This window comes from Thermobia domestica, chromosome 3 (genome assembly GCF_964235325.1).
Source record: "Thermobia domestica chromosome 3, izTheDome1.hap1.1, whole genome shotgun sequence".
Lineage (NCBI taxonomy): Eukaryota > Metazoa > Arthropoda > Insecta > Zygentoma > Lepismatidae > Thermobia > Thermobia domestica.
The window spans coordinates 242,981,823-243,006,832 of record NC_137456.1 but is presented as its reverse complement, the minus strand read 5'-3'; the positions used below and the strand labels follow the sequence as shown (position 1 = coordinate 243,006,832).

At 35.1% G+C, this 25,010-nt stretch overlaps 1 protein-coding gene across 1 annotated transcript in view; it reads left to right on the top strand.

Moving 5' to 3' along the window:
- Positions 1-25,010, top strand: part of LOC145680996 (uncharacterized) — a 1,339,336-nt gene that overhangs the window by 421,649 nt on the left and 892,677 nt on the right. The window contains exon 3 of the mRNA XM_081752259.1: positions 7,482-7,512. The gene's annotated coding sequence lies outside the window, so the exon portion shown is untranslated. The remainder of the gene's footprint in view (positions 1-7,481; positions 7,513-25,010) is intronic.

Below are 25,010 nucleotides of genomic sequence, written 5' to 3'. Positions count from 1 at the left end.
GCTTAAATCTGTGAGTAGATATTGTCATTTAAGTGTGAGTCGATGTCTCGGTGTGGCCGCCATATTGAATCCAAGATGGCGGACTTTCCCCAAGCATTACGAAAGCGGATTTTGAATATATTATTAGCAACGCTATTTGGAAGTGATAGACGAAAAAAACATTTGTGTTGCAATTATTTCCGGGTTAGGCCATTTTTTCTCGTTTGTTTCTTCTACTACACAATTGACCAGGTCTGTTCAAGTATTAAAATCCAAACATAAAATGGATTTCAGCCTTCTATTTGGTCAACTTTCCAAGAGACGGCTTTATTTTTTTTAAATATAATTTTGAGGAACACAAAGCCACTTTATAATTAGATCGATTATTCTCATCATGAAACGAAGGAGCTTCAGATTGTCAGTCACGCTCCTAATAGTTTACAGTGAGGTCACGATAATATCTGTTGCTAGTTGAGGCGCCTCCTGCCGGATGCTAATAGATGTCGCTAGTGTGGAGACAATTTGAAGATAAGCAAAACGCTTGAGGGGAAACAACTTTTTTTTTTTTTTTTTTTAAGCAACATACAAGTACATAAAAATGAAAGGTGTTTGAGTTTATGTATGTATATGGAAAATCTGGAGCAATTTCAGCCAATCTTCATTACTATACATATCTGAAAACAAAAGTATTGTAGGGGTAAGACATTCTTAGTATTCCTAGGTGCTGTTGAAAGAAAACAAAAAGTAAAGGTTAAAAGTTTAAGACAAACTGGATACATGACGAAAAGTCTGAATGAAGACAGCTAGTCTTGGTTAGTGTAATGTGTATTGGATACACTGGTGCCATAGATGGTACTGTTTTTGTTCATGTTTGTGAAGAATCGCACCACAGGAAACGACTGAAAAGTCTGAAATTAAGTTGATACAGCAGATGTGGACTGAAAGAAGGGTGACAACTTACCAAATATGTCGAATTTTACGGAAAGAAGGGTTACTTACAGCTCGTATAATATTTTATGTTTATTACTTTAATTAAAGTTCAAGTTCAAAATTGAACACAGTAAAATACATCATATCCTAAAATAATTGTTAAAATATAAAATGTGTACTAAAAAATTAGTCCTTTGTAGAAAAAAATCACGTGCTGTTAGACTATTTCTCTCGCTCGTTTCACAACGTAGGTGACGAAGAGTGATTTTGTTACTAGGGGGGAAATAGAGTAGACTTGAATTACTACGGAAAGAACAGAACTTTCTACCAAATTTTCAGACAGTTCCAAAAATAAGTATCACAAAAGAAAAGGGGTAAAAATTGCAAAAACTGAATACAATAAGAACTTTATAAAAAAGAACAAGAAAATATACGGACGTTCACAATCACAAATATGTACATTAATTCCAATAAAACAAGTCATGAAAATATATTTATACTACTTATCTCGTATACGTGATGTTAGAAATTATTACAACCTAAATATTAATAGAACAGCACATTATTTTGAAAGTTTTTTTTTTTTTTTTTTGTCTTTGCATTCCATTTCCTTTCGCTGTTAAATCTCTTATTTTTTCATTAAAGAGGATCTAATAATTTTTCAGAAATTACGATAAAATTCCCTTTTATTCTTATTTCTCAATAAATGCTAAATCGGCTTCATAACATTAATAATAATATTGATATTATTTAACTTATGAAATCTTTGAACATTAGGGGACTCAGAAAACTTTGCTACAGTACCCCTTTGCGCATTGCTACAGTATTTTGTCTTTGCTATCCTACGTTCCATTCCTAACAAATTAGGGTTGTAATTGCCTTTGTAATGTCTATAGCTATCTTACTAATTATACCATTTTTTACACTAGAAAATTACGAGGTCTACAATTTAACCCTATTAATCAAATTATAGCAGAAATCATTTAGCAATTAAAAAATTGTCGAATTATACAGGATGTTGGAATATCAGGAGTCGAGCTAACGGGTTTATAGTATATTTTCATTTGTTTTGAACAACTTACAAAAATTTAGAAAAATATAGAAGTAAGTGAAGCTATGGTTACCAGACCTTCTCCTTTTCTGAGACATGTCCACTTTTTTAGTACCCTAAAAGAAACCGTCTTCCTAACAAAGTGAGTGGAGTATTGTCCCCATTTTGGAAGATACAGACAACGTCTTAAACTTCAAGATTCGTAGGAAGTACAGTGCCTCAGTGCTAGAGCGCTCACCTCTGGATCAAGAGATCTCTGATTCAATCCTAGCCATGAGAACTTTCTGGATCTCCAGTTCCCTCCCATATTCAGATTCAATCAGCTCTTTCATAGCCATTAAACTTCATTAATCACCCATCTTCTTTAGTCTAGAGGGTATGAGCGAGGGACGTAAAATTAAGTTTTTATTTCTTTTTAAAGATTTGTAATATATGAACTGTTTCGGTGCCAAGTAACCTAAGTCCAAAAACTGAAAAATAGCCTAATGTTATCATTCACTTCTATGACATGTTCTCCTTTCTTCATTTTTTTTTTTTTTTTTGTTAAAAATAAATTATTAGACCAAGGCTACATATTTATGATTTTGGTTGCCAAGAGGTATAAATTATTCATGAGGTATCAAACTTCAAAATTTCCCTTGGAAAATTTCAATTATGGATTTCCACTTGACATCCAAGCTGCCCATACATAGTCTACACAATAAAACTAGGTGTAAGCGCGAAGAAAAGAAATTATTATTCTGAACCCGGACTAATAGAAATTTATTTGCATCATTTTTTTTCCGTGTGCCATTAAGAGTTTTCTCAATTAATATAAATCTTTTTGTGACTTGTAAAAGTGTCCTCTTTTCAGAGTATGTCATTCTACGCAAACTCAACCTCCAAACGATCACTAATGAGAACAATCAAGTTCTAAAACAGAGTTCATGTACTGCCTAAATATAACAAGCATCAAAACAGGTGTTTGTTGATAGAGAATCGTAACCACAGTAAAGGTGACGTAAATGCTGACTTAGCGATGCTGTGTATAAGTCAGTGTCAGTCTGCAGTCAGATAAAGAAGAAGGTAACATTGTCAACCCTAGCTTAGATTAGTAACAGCTTATGTATGATACTGTAATTAAAGAGTGAAAATAGAACTCTGTCCCAATTATTTACTATGTATCAAAGGAGGTTTAGATAAAATTAAATTTCCATAATGGAACAAGATTCATTCACTAAGGTATAATAATAGACATTATGAAAACAAAATTAAACCTTAGAAAATATTATCAAATTACTAAAGGTCACAAATGAAAGTTGCTAGAATCACATTAGAAAATAGATTCCATCAAATAATATATGATGAAAATTGTATGTATTTCTTAGGGATAGGTTGCTTAAATGAAGCCATTTTTGGATTTTTTTTTCTCCAGTTGTTTCTTATTTATTCAATAAAAACTAATTTATGTGAGAAAAAAAAAGATTTTCATAAGATGATTTTTGTTTTGTTTAACAGTTATTTCTCTTGATACATGCAGTGGAAAAGCAAGATAAACGATCTACATTGTGTAATTTAGATTCAAAGTTTTTACTTTGACATAAAAAGTATATTAACAACTAATAACAGTAAAATAAGTACAGAATAATTTTATTATTAATTATATAAAAATATGCCCTAATTATAGAAAGGTATGGAAAATATTTTTGTTTCTGAACAAATTAGTTGTAAGGCAATGTTTCTGCTGAGTCTATATTATGGTTTTCGTTTAAAGAAATTAGATCGTAATTGAGAACATCTGATTTACTAAACAGAAAAGCAGATATAATTTAAATTATCAAAAGATGAACGGATATATCGTACAGATTTTTTAAAGAAAACTTTCGGAATAATTTTAGAAACACGAAATCTTTCCCGAGGTCGACATATCTTCGATACCAACCTTACGCTGGTCAAAAGGAAAACAATTAGCAGCAGCAAATCAGAGAACAGGAAATTGGATATCGAGAAATTGAAAAATAAGAAAGAAAACAATATATCCATTGGAAAATAGAAAGAAAACTAACAAGTAAACCTTACGTTTGGGTGAATCGAGTTGCTGACTGAGACACATATGAGAAAGTAGTACTAAATGTGGTCAGTATTTCAGTGAAGTTGTAGGTGCGAAGCTCCAGGGGTTTAGGAGATACAGCTACCAGAACATCACATGGAAATACAGAATAGTCTTCATACAGTTGGAGGTAAAAGCTCTGTAAGACCTTTTGTAACGACAAAAGGTGAATAACAAATATATTGGTACATATTAGGACTAGGGGGAAGTCATATAGTAGGGGTATACCTGACGGCGGCCATCTTAAAATCCGCCATTTTGAATTAAGGTTAGGTTTTTAAAATAGGAATAGGGTCATGTGATACATGATTTAAGGTTCAAATTTAGTCAGAAGAACAATGGTGACGTTAATTTTGATTTACGCGCAATTGGTAAAAAGTTACAGGGAAATTAAATATTGTTGTAGCATATGTATTAGTCCTTTACCCCACCTTGTAAATTTTGTGTTAATGATAATAATTAAATAAAAAGCAGGTGGATAAATATTAGGTCTATGGTAAGAGTTGCCTTGATGGCGGTCATGTACAAATCCGCCATTTTGAATCAGACAAATGTTTTAAACAAAACGCATAACAGTGACACCTTATTAATAGCAAATTTTGCCATAAATCCAACGGTATAACCATTTTTGCTTTATCATTAACCAGCACAAAATTAAATGGGAATAGAGTAATGCAATAGATGACTTCGGGCTAGAAGTTAATCAGAAATACAATGTTGGCGTTAACATGTTAGTTGTTTGATGCTATACTTGCACTCATTTCGTTGTTTGATTCAAAATGGCGGATTTGAACATGGCCGCCATCAAGGCAACTCTTACCATAGACCTAATATTTATCCACCTGCTTTTTATTTAATTATTATCATTAACACAAAATTTACAAGGTGGGGTAAAGGACTAATACATATGCTACAACAATATTTAATTTCCCTGTAACTTTTTACCAATTGCGCGTAAATCAAAATTAACGTCACCATTGTTCTTCTGACTAAATTTGAACCTTAAATCATGTATCACATGACCCTATTCCTATTTTAAAAACTTAACCTTAATTCAAAATGGCGGATTTTAAGATGGCCGCCGTCAGGTATACCCTTACTATATGACTTCCCCCTAGTCCTAATATGTACCCATATATTTGTTATTCACCTTTTGTCGTTACAAGAGGTCTTACAGAGCTTTTACCTCCAACTGTATGAAGACTATTCTGTACTTCCATGTGATGTTCTGGTAGCTGTATCTCCTAAACCCCTGGAGCTTCGCACCTACAACTTCACTGAAATACTGACCACATTTAGTACTACTTTCTCATATGTGTCTCAGTCAGCAACTCGATTCACCCAAACGTAAGGTTTATTTGTCAGTGATTGCCTTATCAATAGTAGGCAGAAAAATGTCTCTTAGTATATTATCTTCAGAAAATTCGTTTTCTGCCTCCAATGAAGGAAGAGATTCATTAAAAATGAATTTGTGTTATTTCGATGGCGAATGTCTAGTTCGTTTTAACGAGGAACCCCTATTGTCTATCTGTTTCCGGCTCTGGAATTTCAAGACCATTTTCTTTGCATTTCTCCAAAAATTCTTGATAAATTTGTTCGAATGTTGTTCGTTGAGAGTCATATTCTCCAGACGTCATCTTCGACAGCGTTTGAACTAGTGAATCTACAAGACTCAAACCTTCTGACATATCTGCATCTACTTGAGATAAGGCGAAGCTCAAAGTTAAAGCATGGCACCAGTCATCTCAAATTTTACCAGCCCGAAAACATTCTATTTTGTACAGATTACACTAATTTGCAGGATGGAATGATGGAAGTAAATAAAGTTCCAGATGTGTTTAATACCACATAATAATATAAATAGTTGTTTGGTATATAAACTGTATTAATAATAATAAAATAAAAAGTGATGGACAAGGACAAATGTTCTTCAGAGACAAATGTCGCACAGAAACAGGAGCTGAACTCTTAAGAGGACACTGATTTGCCGTCCCAACCCATCTTAAATTTTAAGCTTTGCTCTTGAAATTGTGTATAAAATATAATATGCACTTATATGTTGAATATAAATACGAAAATTTAAATTTGTAGAACAGTGTACAGTCTAGTTTATAAAATATTGATGGTAGAATTACCGATGTAACCTTATTGAATGGAAATAATAATAAAAAATCTATCTATCTATCTATCTATCTATCTATCTATCTATCTATCTATCTATCTATATATCTATATATATATATATATATATATATATATATATATATATATATATATATATATATATATATATATATAAAGAATGAGAAATGAAACTGTTAACAATTTAACTGTTAACTTGAAAACTGTTAACAATTTAAATTACTTTTGTCTCTTATTACCCCATCTTCCCCATATTGTTATTTTGTTGTGTGATTTTGAGTAAAACCATTTAATATTGTTGAAGTCTACATAATCTATCTTTGTTTATTATTAAATTATTTTCAATCAAAATAATTTGTGTTTCACCCAATATGATAGATCCACCTCTTCTTAAAATTCTTGCCAACTATTAGAACTTTAATATCTTCTCTTTCCTTCAAACTGTGTTACAGGTTCTTCATAATCACATGTATCACATCTGCTGATTTTACTTTCGTAAGTTTCCGGATTATCACAAAAGTATATAGAATGACTCAAAATGATTGATGAAAATAATCGTGGAATGGTATAATTTAAGTGACTCTGTTTAGCTTCCGTTGGTATAGATAGGATAAAATATACTTATGTTATACCAATACGTATAATGTGGTTTCATTTAGGCAAGACAAGCTAAACAAGCCCAAAGATTTGCTTACGTTATTTAATGATAGTTAAATTTAGATAAAATTACTTTGTAGTGGAGTTGTTCAAGTGAGCTTACGTTAGATAAGCCTAACTTTTCTTAACGATTGAAAAAAGGTAAGCATAAAATCAAGTAATAACGTTATTTGTTAACAAGGTAATGAACGTTTCGTATAAAGCATGTATAGCGTTCATTACCTTGCTAACGAATAACGTTATTACTTGATTTCATGCTTACCTTTTTTCAATTTACTTACATTTTTATAAGAGTCAATGGCGTATGAAAGGAGGGATTTGGGGTTTTAACTTCCTTAAGCACGAGATTATGTAGAAATAAGCATTTGCCATCTTAACACCTGAAATTAAATGAAGTTGAGAACTTGAACCCCCCCCTCCCTTGACAAACTTCTTCGTACGTCACTGATAAGAGTATACAGTAATTTGTAACTTCAGGCATAGCTATATACATTGTTGTACTGTTGCTGTCTCATTCAATTTGTCATTATGATCAACTCATATGTTCATATTTAGGACATTCGAACTAACCCTGTGCTTGGATAGCAAAGAGAACTGAGAAATAATCTTATGTTTCTATTTTATTTATTTCAGGACAACTGAATTATCAGATGTAATGAACAAGGTAAGTAAAGTTGATTTTTAATCCATTATGAAAATCACAAAGTAAGTAAGAGGATGAGAATCGTCTTTTCAGTGAATAAGAGAATAGAGATATTGATACCTAGTTGTATGTGTTGTAAAACAAAAGTGTAACGACGGTAGCTAGGTTAAATTTTGGCCTAAAGTCTTAACGAGTCTCGGTCTTCTAACAGCATAACTCGTATTTTCATACCAGCAAGGCAATTCAGTATGTAATATATAGTAGGATAGTGCCTGATTGGTAGCAATGCCACAACATAGATGATGCCACAATAAGACGATCTCTTCTAATATCAAGATCTACAGAAAACATGAGGCACTATGTTCTAGGCAGACTTCTGTACGATTGAATACCTATCCAAAAAGCTGCTTTGCGGTTGCTCGGGATCGTTACAAATGCTATTGATGATAATACTGCATGTTCTTGAACACCATATGTTGTAAAGGTCCCACGGATATTGTGTTGAGAACTCCTCTACGTATTGTTCCATGCTCTTGTTTATCAACTCCATAAATTCTTACTTGATGTTCCTGAATGCATTTTCATCAATATATATTATGGAAGGCGCGTTAATTCTCGAAATACGTCCTTATGAATGTGTTCGTAAGAGCCTTATTACCGTACAGAATTATACAAATCAAGCTTAAATTGATAATTATTATAATATATGTTTTATTATTCGTCAAATACATCTTCCAACTAATTGAAGAAGTCCAGTATGCAGTGGTTTCCAACCTGAGGGCGTGAGGAATAAGAAGGGAGACGTAAGCTACTGACAGAAATAAACTGTATTCGTAACTACAAATAATAAATGGAGTGCCGTACAAACACAAAATCACTATACGATAGGAACTATGGCTTTATTAAGAATAAAGATGATAAGAAATAATGCTGCACTACAATAGTATTCAGATGTTGTTGGAAAGTATATATTTTAATCATGTTCGACCATAGCCGTAGGAGCTAAAATCACGGTTCTGATTTGTTGAAGTTATCCGTTTCTCGTCACGTAGCATATATAAAACACTTAGTCGTGTCGGTGCTCGTTGCCGAGCATGCTAAGGGCACAGGCTAGTAATGAAAATCGCTTTTTAGGTGGGTTCCAAGAGAAGGCCAGGTGAGGGCCAAGAGAAGTTTCTTTTGTTTTTTTTTAAATTTTAATAACACTTTTATCGTTAAAATAAAATAAAAATGATACTCATTTGCCCTTGTACTTAATATATAATGCATAAAAAGTGATTTACTTACGTTAGGAAACAGCAGAGCGAGCGTCAGCAAATGAACGGGGTTAGAAGCCCTGCAGGGCTCGTTTTGTTCCACCTTGACCCCCATAATAATACCACGTGACATTATATATATATATATACATATATATATATATATATATATATATATATATATATATATATATATATATATATATATATATATATATATATATATATATATATATATATATATATAAATATAAATGAAATCAATATAAATTGATGAGAATATGGTCTGCATTATTATTATTATTATTATTATTATTATTATTATTATTATTATTTAATAATGCTGCATCTGAAATCACCAGTCAAACAAAAACCACATATGATCAATAAACGGTAAGAAGGAAAGCTGACGTATGCGGAGTTTACGAAGAGGACGCCAATTAAAGACGATTTGGAACGACTGTATTAGACATTCTATTTTAGTCCTTGAATATCTCATGAACTAACTCTAAAGTCTTGCATATTCTATAGATTGGTATTATAGGTTCCATTGACATAACAAGGATAACTAAAGTTGAATGCGCATAAAGTTGATATATATATAAAACCTGTTAAAATGCATTTATGTCATATACTTATAGAAATTATTTAACTAATGGTGCACAGTAAAATCAAGTGAAGTTTTTTGTACTTTTTTTAAAGTTCAGAAATTAATTTAATTCTCTTTAAGCTTTTTACTCCACGTAATACGGATAGCTGTTAAACCTTAAACAAATATAGATGAAAACAGTTTTATTTTTTATTACAGAAGTTATATTTCCGTCCTTTATTTGATTTTCCTCTGAAAATTAAGTGTGTTTTATATAGTATGAGTTCACTCGAACTCACCCCATCGGGATCAAACTTGGCATGTAGGTAGATCTTGATTCGCTATATAAAGCATATTGTGCAGATTGTTGGTACTCGAGCTGTGAGCGGTGATATTTTCGAAAAAAAAATGGAACCCTACATCAAACTCATCTTATTGGGATAAATCTTGGCATTGTGATAGACTTTGACCCTGTTTACAAGCAAGTGAATTATTATGGTGTGTAAACGTTTGGTTGTTAAAATTAAATTTTTATACCAAGTCATATTAATAATCAAAATAGCAATCAATTATCAGTTTTGAACTGGAAATACTAATAAATACAGTTGAAGTAGCAATTAAAAGCCAGTATTGAACAAAAAATTAAATAAAAATTAAATGGAGAACGATTCTTTTGACAACTATAGCTATTTCTCTTCTCTTAAAGTTTGATGTAAAAATCACCCTTATACTTGACCAATTTGAGCTACAAGTAACACACTTGCTTGAAAATCTGAAATGAAGCACACGCTATATATCATAGAATCAGTTTTATTTCGAAAGCTATACTTGGCCCTGTAGTTTGCAGCTTTGCAGATATGCAAAGTTTACTTTGAAATTGTATTGCAGCATGTAATTTCTAGTTCGGACAGAAAAGTAGCTTTGCGTATCAGCCCTTTCACTAGTGAAGTTCTGAATTTCCCGCTAGATATCATAGTAAACCACCGTTGGACTCTTTGTCCTATGCTGCACGCGGTGTTGTCATCTTGTCATCTCTGAGATTTGTTTGCTCGTTTAGGTGGCCAGGTTCCGAACTGTTGATTTTTTCTGTGTTAGACACACGTGTAATAAGAGCAAAAGTGCAAGTATGCTGACAATGCGTGGCGTTTTATTGGTTTTATCTGTATTTAGTGGACCTTGCATATGTCAACGCGGAACTTTACATAGACCCTATATGGAAACTCCATAAAATGTCCCATAGATCCCGTAATTTTTACATTAAATTTTAAAAATCCCATATTTCCTACACTTAAACCACTCCAAATATATATATATATATATATATATATATATATATATATATATATATATATATATATATATATATATATATATATATATATGAAGAATAAGTGCTTCCTCAGAAAATATAGTACTGTACTTGTATGTATTGGTTGCTTGAGAATGCAACAGAGAATGAACTGCCCAATTATCCTTAAACAAAGGAAAAGTGCGTACTTTATGAAGACATAAAGTCTTTGCTATACATGAAAATGAAAATTATTGAATGCACACTGTACAGTAATTTACCTGATAAGACAGACCTCAGAAAAATACTAGGGATGGCCACAAAGTTCCGTTTCCGACGGAATCGGTTCCGCGAGGAACCGGTTTTCAGGGATCCGGTTTTCAGAACCGGTTCTGGAACCGGTTCTTAGCCTGGATCCGAAAACCCGGTTCCAGAATCGGATCTTAGGAAGCGGTTCCAGATCTGGATCCGAAAACCTGGTTCCAGAAAAGGATCTTAGGAACCGGTTCCAGATCTGGATCTGAAAACCCGGTTCAGAACCGGATCTTAGGAACCGGTTCTAGACCTGGATCCGAAAGCCCCCAAAGAGCCGTAAAGAAGGCTTAAAGTTCACCTTCAAAACACTGCAAAAAGGATCATGCGCTTGTGCCCTCCCCGCCCAGACCCGCTTGTGCCCCCAGAAAAAAAAATTGGTCCACCAGTGGGTGTATAGCCAAATGAGTTGGCCAGTTTTCCTGTTTAGCCAATGAGTTTGCCAGTATCCCAGTTTATGTAGCCAAATGAGACAAGCGGCCGCCGCCTGGACGCCTGCCTGTCGCTTCCACCATTTCATCTAGCATACTGTTCACAGCCTGCCAGCAGCTCGGGTTTAGCGTAGGGATGGTCACAAAGTTTCGGTTCCAGCGGAACCGGTTCGCGAGGAACCGGTTCTTAGAGATCTGTTTTTCAGAACCAGTTCCAGACCTGGATCCGAAGAACCGGTTCCAGACCTGAATCCGAAGAACCGGTTCCAGACCTGGATCCGAAGAACTCGTTCCAGACCTGGATCCGAAAAACGGTTCCAGACCTGGATCCGAAAACCCGGTTCCGGAACCGGATCTCCTAGAACCGGATCCGTTTAGACCCGAAAACCGGTTCCACCAGGAACTGGTTCTGGCCATCCCTAAAAAATACTCCGGACTGTTTTCACCCTGCCAGGATGTGGACGAGTTATCCAGATTTCAAGGTTATCGAGTGCCGAATTTCAGTAACTCTATTGTATCTGATATTCGCATGTGCAATTTCTCGCCAGGATGAATAGAAGTTTTGAAACAAGTTGTTGTAAAAAAAAAAAAAAAAAAAAAAAACGGAAAGCATCCTTGGACAAGCGTAGTCATAATAACCGCATACAAAATTTGAGATCAGTTTGTCCGGATTCCAAGGAAAGAAAGATAACCACTCAGTAAGCCCGCTTAAACAAAACACATAAATATAAAAAGAACATTAATAATGTGTAATCAACAAAACATTTGATTACAATTCTGGTTATTATAAACATTAATAACAGTAAAGAAAACAATGTCAACTCATGACAAATGGACAACAGGGAAAATGTCAAACTAAATCCATACATGCAGCTCAATGAAGCGAGCGAAAAAAAAGTATGTGAATTCAGAGAAACTTAAAAAAAATGAAGCAAAATATGTACCTATCTCGTATGCAAATGACTCAAGGCAGAATAATCGCATTAACAATGTTCTTTCTGATAGTAAAACCTCCCGAAGGCAAATATCAAGAGGAAAACGGATTAAAAAAAAAAAAAAGAACACGCAGATTGGAAGGCTGGAAGCATTTTGTTTTTTTCGCTTGCGATCTCATGCCTATGAAAAAAGAGGGATTATAAAACGCATATTAACATTTGCATATTTATGATGTGGCTGAATCAAGAGAACAATTCATCTCTTGTACGGGACAACGGATCATATGCATGGATATGATATGGAGCTTATAGCAGGAAACAACTCGGTAGATATTGTAAAACTGAAGAATTTCAAGTAATATGTGCGTCATGTTAGGATACGTACCAGTCACCGTTATGTGACACCTTAGCAGAAGCCAAAAAGACAATACATACCATTTATTAGTTAACTCTTTGGGGACTGCCTTTAAAAACACTCTTTTTTTGTTTTTTACCAGGAGACCGAAGTTTACGAAACAATTTGTTTCAGTAGTTTCTATTTTAAAATCATTTCTAAAAGATGCTTGCTCTTTTATATGATTCTTTCTTATATGTATTTGCATTAATAGTTCTAATATCTAGAAATGTTTTTCGTTTACATGTTTTGGGAAAGAAAAATCATACAACATTGTATTAGAACGTATTGTGTAGGTATTTTCCATAAATAATATAGATATAATTAATGCAAAGTATGTAATGTATTTCAGTGTATTAGAAAATCCTGAGAACTGGAATCCTGGTGGAGAAGTTCCAAAATTTGATAAGCATACTCCTGCAGAAACTGCTCGATTCCATTTTTAACAACATAAATGTGAACACAACGCGGTTCAGGTAAGCTTCTCCTGTGACGAATGCATGTATTCGTGCTATTTAGCGGCTTAAAATCCTGATATCTAGCAGTGGTAATAAATACGCTCAAGAGACACGCTGCGAATACAACCCGTTAGTTCATTTGTAATAGACATGTTAACAAAAACGAGGTTAGGAATGCTAACCATCGTTCATTCTATTAGAACTTCATCACACGATGGACATCGCCCGTCGTTCGTTTTATTAGACATTCGTTCCACGACAGGCATAGCCCGCCGTTCATTCTATCAGGCGATTCCATGACAGGCATAGCCCGTCTTTAATTCTATTAGTCATTCGTTCTATGACAGGTTTAGCCCGTCGATCATCCTGAAAGTGTCAACAGTATACAGTTTTCTTTTACAAAGGGGCATAATAATTTACCAGGTATACCTATTCACTTTAAAATAGGTACAGCTGAATTTGATGGTAAAAGTAACCGGAGTCTGGAACTGATTACATCCTCTCCGAAGCTATAGAAGATGGAGTCTTTACTTCGATCCCAGCCCATGGGCCAAATGATGAACAACATTTAGTTTCTATACTTACAATTAACGTTATCTGGAAGGAGCCAAGCTAAGTTTAGTGGTTACAGAGACAATTTACATAAATATATTTTATTTCTTTTAAACTGGAGTTACATGACGTGTATATATCTCAGTATAGTACAGTTATATATGCTGTGTGTGGCACAAGAAAGCAATGTGAATTAATGAGGTAAATCATTTATCGAGAAATTATTTCAAGTTGCATAATAATGAATTGAACCACTTGGATACTAAGTGATGCAGCTCCAAATTAGAAATTTTCTAGAAAGAACTTTGAACTTCAAAATCTCATGTAAATCTCATGAAGAGAATGTTATTCACTATCAGCGTTAGAAAATAAACTTCATATTTATGTTTTCGATTGCAACCATAAAATACATAGACATTTTTCATGAAATATTGAATTTCAAAGTTCTCTTCTGAAAAATTTCCGTTTTTGAGCTGCGCCACATGGTGTCCAAGCGGTCCAATTACTGAACAACTTTCGTGCAGTGTCAATCTACGTACTCTGAAGTATTCAGGTGATGCACAGTGGTAAGTGATGAAGGTCTGTTATGTGTTCATGCCAGGTGTTGGATGATTCAGTAGTTAACATGAACATTAGTTTTCATGCAATTTGTATTGTGATGCTTTGTAGGTAGAGTCAAATAGCGGCCTGGGAGTGATTTTCCCCTTCACCAGTTTTATTATAAAAACTCTAAATACAATATATCTTTGAATTACAATATGTCTTTGAATCTATTAATGTCCTTCCTTCTAAGTGACCTGGGTGAAGGAGAAAGGTGTTTTGCATGGTGCCCCTTCTCTCAAAGCAGTCTCCAAAGCACCTGCAGGGTTTCGGTGAATCTTGAAGGAAAACTCCCTCAGCCCAAAGCAGCTTCGCGAGGTTTGGTTTTGGTGAGAATCGCTAGTCTAAAGCGACCTCGGGTTAAGATAAAACTGTACCCCTAGTCCAAAGCGACTTCGGAGCAGGTGTGGGTTAATTGATCAGCGGTCAGACTGATGGCTGGTCCTTCTCCGACTGTGCTTTTATAGAAGGCCTCTTGGTGGTTCGTTCCTCCTCGGGCTCCGCCGTCTTGGTTTCGTGTCTTCCCTGTTGACTTCTTATCTGCTTCATTGTTTGTAATCAAATAACACGGGTTGTATTGACATGTGCTTCTGCTGAATCCTTACAGTACTGTGCGAATCCTTACAGTATAGTTTATTTCAAGAAGTTTCTCAGTTGGTCACAAATATGTTTCTTAGTAATAATGCATTGCACACACTACTAGTTGATACAACCCAAACAAAGCTCAATGATATGAATGAGTGATAAATTACGGTACTCCCTAGTTCGGAAAGGGATGTCTAATAATGTGGTGTTTGTTCTAATGCTGTTTCATACACCTCACACTGAACTAAAAGTTAATGCTACCTAAATAAACATCAGTTCTGTTTGGTTCCGTCAGGAAAACTTCTGAATTCGGACAAACACGACTAGATGTCTTAAGAATAGAACTTGGGTATCCATCACATACCCCATATGATGTTCTAATAAAACCTCCATGTCTTTTTCCAGAGAAGTCTTCAGAACGCTTTTGAGACAAATCCTTAAAATAGAAGAAGTATAAAGAACCTGGCACACTACATTGATACTAACTTCATCTTTGGAGAACTGTTAATGAAACATGCATTGATTCCTCAGAAAACGTCAGTAAAGGAGTCTGTAAAAGCAAACAACAGCGAGTGGTATGACTGAAGGGGTTAAGTTTTTTAGTATTGGAGCAAATCGTATCAAAATATGAAATAAGAAAAAACAAGAAAAGGTTAGACTTACTGATGATGCATTCCCATAAAACAGGTGAGGTGTCTACATTATTTGTTTGCGGAGTTATTAAAATTAATAATTAGCGGTTACTGAACTAGTAGACACGAGTAAATACGAGCAAGTTGGTTGGATTGGCATTTAGCGTCATTGAAGCACCAAGGACATATGAGGTGTGAACCTACAATTTAAGGTAGAATCTGAATCACTATAATGGGTTCAACTTTCAATGCTTTACCACCAAGAATCGAACCCAGAACGTCATGCACCAAAGCCACGCGCGCAGCAACTAGACTAGCGGAAAGGGATGAAGTGAAATAAAAAGTCTAACGTCAAAAAAATTTACCAAAAATACAGAATAAGAGTTTTGTGACCAGATATCGTAATACCACGCTGCTGTTATGCACACGTGGAAGAATCTTTCTCTTTAAGTTATATACAGTATATGTATAAATTTTTTAATTGGTGTTAAATAGATCCCATTTCCCGTCCTCTACTCTTGACCAAATTAAATCTGAAACAATAGGGCTATTTGAGACTGCTCAACCGTAGAAGATCGCTTACGCTTCCTTCAATCATGATACATTTTTCAATTTCTAAAACTCTTCTACAGATTTTACATTTCATATACATGACAAATTCTCGTGTTTTTAGTCAGTGTTTGGGATGCACGGTTGCTCAGTTGTAGAGCACTTACCTCTGTTTAGCAGGGTCGCTGACTCGATCCTAGACCAAGTAAGTTTATAGTGGACAATTTCGTGACCATAGGCTTCCTTCCACTATCTAATTCCACCAATTATTCCATAATCATTCACTTGCTGCCCCATCATCATTCGCCTCCCTTCGCCTATAAGGTATAGGCTAATCAAGGAACATTAAATTGAAAGCTTTTTGTAGTCAGTGTTTCCTATTTGTTTCTGCTCTCTTATAGTGCTTATAAAATAATGTGTAAGTATGCATATTAAGGAAAAATAAGAAAGTTATATATGGCGATGAATTTTTAATACTCTGAAATATACAATTATTTTTGAAAGATGTATAGGAAAATAGGGAAAAAAAGAAGAAACAAAGGAACAAAGAGGCAGATGAAAGGTCTTCGATATGAAACCTGTAAAAAGGCTGGAGAATAATTTATGGATATTGAAAAGGCACACAAAAGACTGAAAGAGGCAGAGCAGAGAGAGAGAGAGACAGACAGACAGAAAGCGAAAAGAAACGATAGTTGCAAATAATTCAAAAGGATATAAAGCGTGCAAAAGGAAATGGAGATTTTGCGACGTATATATATACATAAACACAAACAATATCAACAAAACATATATTTCAGAGAAAGGAAGTAATGGAAGATTGGATTGACAAAGGACAGTGAAAATTGAACTAAGCTTTACACCGTATGGTTTATTTTTATCTTTACAGCTAATATTTAATCAGAATATAACATTGTAAAATTAATAATTTCTCTTCGGCATTAATATTTTAAAATCAGTAATGTGTAATGATTATTATAATTACAGATCTAGTGATAGTCCAGATTAATTTAATAGAAGAAATTTGATATATCAAAATGTTTGTTTTCTTAACCTCCCATGTGTATGCTCCGATGCTAAGGGAGACAGTGAAGAATTGATGGTAATGAACAAATTGGTGGAATGAGAAGTGGGAGGTAACTGAAAAATTTGGAAAAGACTTACACACACACACACACACACACGGTGTTTGTCCACCACAAAAACCACTGGACGCGAGCTGGGATCGAACCAGGGAACACACTTAGCAGTCATGAGCACTCTACCAATGAGCCACCTCGAGTTTTCATATATTTATTTATTTTACGAATCTTTAACTCCCTCATGGCTATATGGTTAACGTCTTTATCTTTGGTACCGGAGAGCCGGGTTCGATACCCAGTGGAAACTCATGTAGTTCGGATTTCACGTTAAGCTGTAGGTGCACGTACCATGCAGTGTTGGTACTGAAAGGGGAGCTAAACTCAAAGCAAAATTTTGAATCTGAAGCAATTGTCTGGAATTTCAAAAAAGAGCACATTTCCATATTTTCCTAAAATCTCGTCCCGACGGATTTTATGATGCAAAAAGTGAACGTCTAGTAAACCTATTTACAACATATCCGTTCTTTGATTTTCCCCAATTATGTAGGTTTCTGGATATCTGGATTACGTCAGAACTCATTAATCCGTGTAATTTGAGTTTCTCTGTAAATAATTGTTTTATAATTTTCCATTTGTTATATACCAGCGTTTGAGTTAATTGTAATCCATTTTAAGCATTATTATTTAAATATACAATGGAGGAAAAGAAACTAAGGTTACAAGACTGATATTTCTCGAGTTCTGTCTATTATAGAGGAATGAGGGTTGCGCGGTAATTTTAATACATGGAGTTAGCAACTGTGCAGTTTCAGTCACCCGCGACCTCCGGCGCTAGTTGTAGGTAAACATAAATGGCGACTCGTTTGGAAAACTAGTCTCTCGAAAAAGTCCGTTCAGTTACTCGATTTCTGTGGACGAAACATGTAACCGCAGGTGAAATTTACATGCAGCTTGTAGAGGTTTAGGGCCAGGACTTCTCACCGAGGGTCATCTTCCTTCACGACAACGTGCGCCCGCCATACAGGCCCGAAGACCACCATGCTATTGAAGCAATTTTGTTGGGATATTATTGACTACCCTCTCTACAGCCAGGACCTAGCTTCAAGCGACTTTGACCCGCTCCCACACTTGAAGGAGCACTTATGAGGCCGTCGCTTCGCTTTAGATGAGGGAGTGAAACACTTCGTGACAACATGGCTGAACACGCAAGGACAGAATTTTAACCATGAGGGAATCTTCAAACTCATCCCATGATGCGACAAATGCCTCAACCGATATAGAGACTATGTTGAAATATAATCTAACGTATGTACTATCTATTGGCTGTATTGGTTGTATGAAATTATGTATACACGTTTCACTGCAGGCTTTGTAATCTTACTTTCTGATCATCCCTCATTGTGTACATTATAAATTAATAGTGTACTTAAAAATCTAATTTCTTATATAAAGCGAGTTCTGTTCATAAACAGAATGTGGTGTAGGGGTGGATACAGGAAGGGCTTCTGGGGGGTGGGGGTGTTGTAATGCTGCTACTTAGAGCTACTTTTAAGGGCTCCAAACTCTGGGATGAGTTTTATTTATATATATAAAATAAGAAAGTTTTCTTATTCTGGGGGGACGATCTGGGCGATCGCCCCCCTCCCTGGATCCGCCTCTGATGTGGTGAAATGAAGAAAGTGAGAGAACTCGGAGAGAAACCACTTCACGTTTGTCCACCACAAAGGGCACCTCACATGAGCTGGAATCGAATCTTCTTGCACCAGAGATGAACTCTGCACCACTGACTGACCGTGGCCTCCATCATAAATGTAATTCAACAGTCATTCTGAATGATAAATAAAGCTTTTCTTATGGATCGCCTAAAAGCCATAACGTGATGGTATATCGCGTTCCTCATTGGAAAGAAAGAAAAATATCCGCTTTAATTACATTTCCTTTTGTTGCGAAAACGCAAAACATGTTTGTTCTAAAATCAAACAACTTTTCCGAAATGGTGTTCAATAAATGTTCATTAGTCATAGATTCCATACATGACAAATGACAATATGCTTATCTAGCTTGTATTTATGCACTAATTAGCTACCTCACATGTAAGATTTATTTACCTGCAATTGTTACGGTTCGATTGTTGGTTAGCAACTGCGTTACATATATACGTGGTGTTGTTTTCTATTATTTCAAGGATGATGAACACGTTGTTTACTGTTAACGTTAACTGTGTAATACGCTGTAAATATTGAATGATGAGCAATTTGTAAATAGCAATGGAACCCAATAGCATACGTACTAGAAACAAATTTGTGTTTCTTTATATGTCACAAAATACTGTATTCTGTGTACTAATAAAATCAATAACATATTCTTTGTGTATTTATATTTGTAGTTTGACCACCATTAGATTATATTTCCACATAAACATAATATTTGAGTTGTCTTGGAATGTTTTTTTTTTTCTTAAGTATTCGGTCCTTATTGGCAGGTCACTTGCCGCAGCTGAGAGGTCCTCCGCTAACCTCTTCGTCTTCACGTATGATCTTTCTGCTTTTATATCGTCCATTAATTGTTGTCTCGTTCACCCCCTCCCTCTCTTTCCTGCCATCATACCTTCTAGCACGTCTTCCATGATACATTTTTTTCTTAATCAATGTTCCAACCAGTTTATCTTCTTCTTCTTCTCCTCAGTAATATCTAAAATAGTTCTATTCTCTCCACCATCATTTCTAACACCTTCTCCTTCGTTTTCCGCTCGACCAAATATTTTTTTTCCATTTTTCTCCACACCCACATTTCGATAGCGTTCAGTCGTTTTAAATCACTTTTGCGTAATGTCCATGTTTTCGCCCCATACAGTACAACATTCTACACGATGCGTTTTACCAGTCTTTTATGACCGTTTCATGACTCGTTATTCAAGGTGCCGCAAAATAGACTTTTCTTCCTCTTAAAGGCTTCTTTCACTACTCCTATTCTTGCTTTTATTTCACGTTTGCACTTATCATTACTAAGAATACTACCCATTTATCGAAAACTATTCACTTGTTTTATTTTCTTCCTTCCTACTTTTATATTTGACTATTGGAATAGTGATGCATTTCTAATATATACATTCCAAGGAAGAAAATAATGTTGAGACAGCGTAAATAATATTTATTTGATATAAATATTTATAGGATTTTATTTATGTTTTTACAGAATATTAGTTAGTCAGTGGGATCGTTGAGGCGAAACATTGAAAGGGACGATAGCACAAGTTTTTGTTTACGTCATATTGATAATGCATCGACGTTCTGTGGAAGAGCAGGTGTTCATTGTGTAAAACTATTGGATTAGTAGTTTCATGGTCTCTAATGTAACCAGATTTAACCTCACCTGGTGTTTCCCTGCTGGGTCATCTAAAAAGACATGTCTACTGAACAAACCAGACACACTGGATGGATTTGCTATATAATATATCACTTACAAAAAATATCTATAAATTGCTAAATTATTACTATGATAAAACTATGATCACTAAGCAAATTTAGGGTAATTTAAGCTAAGTAGAACGTTTATTTCATTAAATAGGGGAAACTACTTTAAATTAGACATTGCTTACCACCAAAAGTTTATATGCACTCTTTCATGGTGTGTAAATTAAAGAATTTTCACAGGACGGACGAAATGAAATTATGAAGAAAATGACAACGCATATAAATACCGTATATAGCATTTTACATGTCTACATATGTTCTCCAGTGACAATTTGCATTCATTATAGAAAGAAATGAATGTTCTATCTTCAAAGATGGCATATCTTTCATATTTGGCTGTGTCTCATGTTGCCTTCACTTGTTTTTGGTCAGCTTTAGAGAATAAAAATTTTAGCTCAGGTTTGTTCGATGTAGTGACTCTGTGTTCCAATTTGTTCGGATTTTTTTCTTTTTACAAAAGGACAAGTCGAGTCTGTGTATGTAAAATTTTGCTGATAGCTGCATGCATTGGAATCCAAAGAGGAGTTTTTTTTTTTTTTCGGTTCAAGTAGGTACACCTTAGAATTTGCCCGCCTTGAAAAGAAATATAACACTACACTGTGATGCAGAAATAGCTACCTTATGGATTTTGACTTAATCTATAAATAAACACTTGAATTTAGAAAATTATTCAATCCCAGAAATTGTGAACTATCTTGTTATAACATAGAAATATGCAATGTTACGGAAAGTACATATGAAATAAGAAACAATCCACGCTTATGTTCTTTAAGCTAAACGAGATGGTTGACTAATGAATCTGAGTAATTATCTGACTAATGGAATTACGATGTGAAAGAAGGACATACGTATATAAAAGAAAATCCAAGGATATATATAAAAGAAATGTAAGAAAATGTGCTTTGGTTTTCTCGGAATTACTCCGTTGACTTTCAATTTCTTCATCGTCTACCTTAGCTTCAGAACATAAATGTGGAATGTAAAAAAGTAATTATCTACAATGGAATTGGTGTCCGACTTTTAATGTCTGGTTTTTCATAGCCTATGATACAGACAGTTCAATTTAATGTAGATTATACAGGGTGACCCACATAAAAATAGCCAGGCTAGGTAGCGCCAGAATTGAGCAAATAATTGGCTGTAATTATCTGACTAATTCTGGCTCATGCCAATGTGCCACCCGATGCGTAGTTGTTTAGCATCTTCCAGAGTCTATTTCTGTCTAGTGTCACGATGTGGCACCGGTGTGTCACCCGATGTGCTGTGTTCATCTGGAATTCCCAGCTTATTCAGTTTATGAATTTTAACAGGCTACAAATATGTGAGGACGGATTCAACGAAGAACACAAAAAAGGTCTACACTACCAGATATTCAGCAACAAAACCATCAGCAAAACATTGTGTTCAGAAATGGTACAAAAAATTGTCAAATTGGGCTTGTGGCGAATGTGAGTGAGGAAAATCCAAGTGTTGTTTGAACACCGGAAGTTGTCCGTGATGTGCAGCACTTGATTACACCAAGTCCACAAAAATCTAACCGGAAACTATCCTAGCAGGTCCTTGTGTCATGAGCAACGTGTCAGCATGTGTTGGAAGTGTCTGCAACTGAAACAATACGAGTATTATGTGTCCAAGAACTGAAAGATCCTAACATAAGTAAACAGTAATTTGTAACAGTATTGTAATTTGTTATTTACAGTGATTGCGAACGGACGTTTCAATCATCTGCCGTACTTTATGTCCGGCGCAAAATATGCGCAGTGGTCTGATCAGAATCCACATATCCTGCAAGAAGCACCCGTCAATGACCAAAACATTGGTGTTTGGTACGCAGCTTTAGGCATATATGTTGTGAGTATATTGTTCTTTGAGTCCATAGTGAATAGTGAGGTTCATCGTGGCGTGAAGTTTTACGACTAACTGACAAAACAATTAAGACTATACTCCTAGTTCCAACAAGTTGGAGTCATCTACCACACTTCGAAAGAATTCCTGGTGTTGGTGCAAGAACTGTTTACAGAAGAGCGCACAATAAGCAAGGGGATTATGGGTCTTTGATTTCCCATATTTCTACTACTGTGATTTTTATCTCTAGGGATGATTGAGCAGGGATGTGTGCAAATAACCTCTATATCCTGGCTAAACTACAGTAGAACATTACCCATACCATCTAGTGCATCACGCGTGAAGAGCTACAAGCCGTGTTATCTAATATGTTAGAATGTGCGCAGAAGTGTCTCCATGTTAACGAGGGCCACTTTCAGCATAAATCTTGTAACATATGGGCAAACCAATGTTTATGTGAGTCACCTTGTACATTTAAACAGGAGTAATAAAGTAAATAGTTATGTTTCATTGAAATTTGTGTAAGTTAAACATTTTGAAGTGTTAAGGAAAAATGATTGTCTTTCCTTGTTCACCCCTCACGGATGTCCATGGCTGCATTCCTACGTGATGTGTTGGGAATAAGCTAGTATCTATTTCTTGATTATCTACATCTATCTGGTTTATCTATTTGATTATCTACTTATGCTGGCAAGTTCATTTGTAAAACAAAGCCTACATTTAATGCCGCCTTGTCATAATTGTCCCCAAAGTAAATGACGGTTATAGAAGTAATTACAATTCATCTGTGGATGGAAACATCGACACACACGCATTCCATTCTGTTTCGGTGCACAATTTTGAATGACTAAGTTTTGTCCCACAATTTGTCCCAAAGGGAACTTACAATTTTCAAATGGTAAGGGGTCAAGTAGTACATCGTTTAAAAGGTATTGTGAAAGGAAACAAGCTGCAACAAGTCCCTTAGTCTCTTTGCGCACCCTTGGGGCCACGGTGCCTCAGTGGTAGAGCGTTCACCTCTGGTGCTTGGGGTCCCGGGTTCAATCCCAGCCCCCGCCAAGTGAACTTCGTGGTGGACAAACACCGTGTGCGTGGGTTTTCTCGGGGTTCTTCCGTTTCCTCACACTTTCTTCATTCCACCATTTCACTCATTTCTCATTATCACCGTCTCCTTTAGCCTAACCGGCATAACCGTGGGACGTTAAATCGTGGATTTCATTTAATTTTTTCTTTGCGCACCCTATGCAAACTGGTGGTCACAGACTCTTTCATGCCCCACTTGATAGCTTTAATAATTAGCCCCCGTTTGAGAAGTAATTTCTGATTTTGTTACTAATAGAAGAAAGAAAAAACGAGTTCTAACGAACTCTAAAGGAAAGACCAACATTTTTCTTCGTTTTAAAAAGTCCTAGTGGGCACTGCATCATCTGCAAGACGATTCCAATTACTTTTTTAATACAATGAAGTAATTCATGTGGTAGCTTCTAAGTTCTTTTTTTTAACCTTATATCACAGCATCAAAGGATTCCAAGAAAACCCGACTTGCAACACTTTTTCTAAGTAATCATCCTTCCTAATGGTTTTCGCGCGGAGCATAGACGTTGTGCAATTTTCAGTAGTTTCCATGACAACAAAGTGTGTTGGGAGTCGAACGGATGGATTTGGCGCTCAACCAGAATTTGATCTCATGATTTCTCACACATTTATACAAAGCTCTTCTGTTTTCGATACGAGTGTTGCCAGGTGAATATACATTTAGAATCCACATTAACTTCCTAAATACATATACAGGCAGCGACAAAAATTATTTCCGTTTGGTAAAATTTATTTTGATAATAACGGTGGTATGTCTGGAATATACAGCAGTGGTATGGCTGGAACATACAGAAAATTACATTCTTTTTAATTTACTAAAAAGCTGTACTCAAATTTTCCTTCCATTCTGAAGTTACTTATGGAACTAACTTCCTCAGACGGAAAGAACTTTTGTACATTCATCGAAGACAAATATTACAAGTAGGTTTGAATCGAATCACTTATTAAATGTTAAAAGTTGTTTTGAATATTCTAAATTGCTTTTGTTCAAGTCTGGTTTAATGTTAAGCTATAATATTTTTATCGAATGACAAGTAATTAACAAGCATAGAAATATAAATATTATAACGTTTTCTTTAGTTTACTAGATAATTTTTATTTTAAGTATTTTCGTTTTTAATTTTACTTTTAAAACCATTCAGAAGGATAGTATACCATACACAATCAACGAAACTTATTTGATGTGGACCAAATTTTACATGATAGTAGACACCAGTGGATTCAGAAGGTCCAATTGGAAGGGGAAGATTGTATCCTAGACTAGTGATTCTCAACCGGTGTGTCACAACACGCTGATGTGTAGCGAAATTTTAGAATTTAAAAATCATGAAAAATCTAATAATAACTAGCTAAAAATCGAGAGAGACTCTACCAGACAACACCCCCAGCAGTAGCAATAATGCTCAGTGCTACGTAGAATTATTATAAAAACTAATTGGTTTCAGT